This window comes from Bison bison, unplaced genomic scaffold (assembly GCF_000754665.1).
Source record: "Bison bison bison isolate TAMUID 2011002044 unplaced genomic scaffold, Bison_UMD1.0 scf7180017864518, whole genome shotgun sequence".
Taxonomy (NCBI): domain Eukaryota; kingdom Metazoa; phylum Chordata; class Mammalia; order Artiodactyla; family Bovidae; genus Bison; species Bison bison.
This window is the reverse complement of record NW_011495071.1, coordinates 8,034,180-8,036,277: the sequence shown is the minus strand read 5'-3', so window position 1 is coordinate 8,036,277 and position 2,098 is coordinate 8,034,180. Positions and strand designations below refer to the sequence as shown.

The window sequence follows — 2,098 nt, the reverse complement described above, 5'->3', positions numbered from 1 at the left end:
GACCTGCTTCCGTCCCACCCGGCTGCCCACTGCCCTGGGCTGTAATTATACCCACCCGACTCACCCCTCCGGCCTCCGCCGCAGTCCTGGGAAACCCCGCCCGCCTGCTGCCAAAAAAAGGCCCCTGCGGTGGGTGTCTGGCTCTCTGGGAGGAGGGGCTGGGGAAGCGCCGCTGTCAGCCCCGGCCCTCGATAGCGTTCTCCCACTGCGAGCTGAGACCTCCAAGCGCCTCCTCGGGCGCAAGGTGGCAGAGGCCTGGGTGTCTAGAGAGCCCCGTGTGGGCGAGGCCGGGGCTCCAGCAGGTGACCCCGCGCCGGGCCTTGCGGCCTCCCGGCCCAGCGCGAACGCCCGGGCATCCAGGCCACCGGGGATCCTCTGCCCTACTTGGACCCCAGCTCTCTGCCCGCGTGGGGCTCCCAGAGTCACCAGTTCGGGGGACTCGGTCGGTCCCTTAACGAGGGGCGCGGGAGGCCCTGGCGAGCGACTGTAAAGGTCCAGAACCAACAGGGATTGGAGGAAGTCCAGCCTCCGAATCAGGCCCCAGAAGAAAGGCCGGAGGCCGGCCCAGGAGGAGAGCGGTCCCCTGTGGCCCGGGCATCGCACGGCCCAGGAGCGAGGCCGAGTTGGGATCCTTTCGGCCCGCGTCTGCCCTCGAGGAAGGGTCGCTGGCAGAGGAAGGGGCCGGGAAGGGAAGGAAACTGAGGCCGGGAGCCCAGCGGGCGAGGCGCCGGAGCCGGGCAGGGGCCCGGGAGGACGTAGGGGAAAGGACGCAGAGAACTTGACTGTTAGTCGCTCAGTCGTGTCCGATTCTGCGATCCCATGGACTGTAGCCCGTCAGGCTCCTCTGTCTACAGGACTTTTCAGGCAAGAATACTGGAGTGGGTTTCCATTTCTTCCTCCAGGGGATCTTCCCGACCCGGGATCGAACCCACGTCTCTTACATCTCTTGCACTGGCAGGCAGGTTCTTTACCACTAGCGCCACCTGGGAAGCCCTCAGAGAACTTTAGGAGATGGAAAATCGAGGGTCTGCGGAGGGGTGGGACGGGAGGGAAGATTAAGGGTTTGGAGAGAAAAATAAAAGAGGGAGACTGAAGAGTGAGGGAAAAGGAGGGCTGCGGAGAGAAGACTTAGGGCAGAGGATGGGGAGGAGGGGAAGAAGGTGGGAAACAGGATGGAGTCCAGGGGACGCAGGGGAGGCGGAGGGGGAGAGGAGAGACAGGGACCGAGAAGGAGAACGACTGGGGGGACGAGGGAGATGGGGGAGACTGGGGACAGACGAGTGCTCAAGGTAAGGGGGTGACGGTCCGGGGGAGCAGTCGAAGGTACCCAGGGCCTTGGAGGAGGAGACCGGCGTGGGGACGGGAGGTGAGGCTCTGGAGTGAAAGAGGGGTCCAGAGGGCTGGCCTGGGGACCCAGCTGTGGACAGAGACTGTAGGCGGGCAGCCGGGGCTGGAGCAAGCGGTGGAACGAGGCGCGAGTGTAGTTTGGGGCTGTGATTTTATTTGTGTGCGGAGTGGAGGTGGGGTGCCTCCGCACGGAGGGCTCCCTGATGCCCCTCGCCGCCCTCCGCCAGGTGGGACAAGGCCGCAGTGTTGGGCCGCCCCGCCCGCCGCTGACGCCGGACAAGCGGCCTTTCTTTGGCCGTGCCGGGAGAAGGGGCCGCTTGTTTGCGCGGTCCGGGAAAGGCGCGGCCCCCAGACACCGCCGGCTCCCCGCGGGCGGCTGCGGGAGGGGGCCGCGCGCGTAGCATTCGTGTGTGCGGACTGTGTGTGATGGGCGTGAGCGGCAGGTGGGTGTGTGAATCCCGGGCTGCGTGTGCGCGGGGGCCGCAGATGTGGATGTGGGCTTCCTGCGAGAGCGGCGGGTGCTTGGCGTGCGTGCGGAGTGGGTAGAGGTCTAGGTGTGTGTTGGACCCCACACGTGTCACGGCGGAGAGACGGGCGTGTCCGCGTGGAGTGCGCGGTGGGAAGGGTGCGTGGGTGATGCCGGGTGGGGCGCCGAGTGTGTCTGCGCGTGGGTTGCCTGACGTGGTGGGGGAGGTTGTGTTTGTGTGTAACCGGCCCGATGAGTCAGTCCCCGGAGCCTCCCGGACGGCTG

General features: G+C 66.8%; 1 protein-coding gene across 1 annotated transcript in view; it reads right to left on the bottom strand.

Annotated features, from left to right (window-relative positions):
• Positions 1–2,098, bottom strand: part of PHLDB1 (pleckstrin homology-like domain, family B, member 1) — a 49,807-nt gene that overhangs the window by 46,594 nt on the left and 1,115 nt on the right.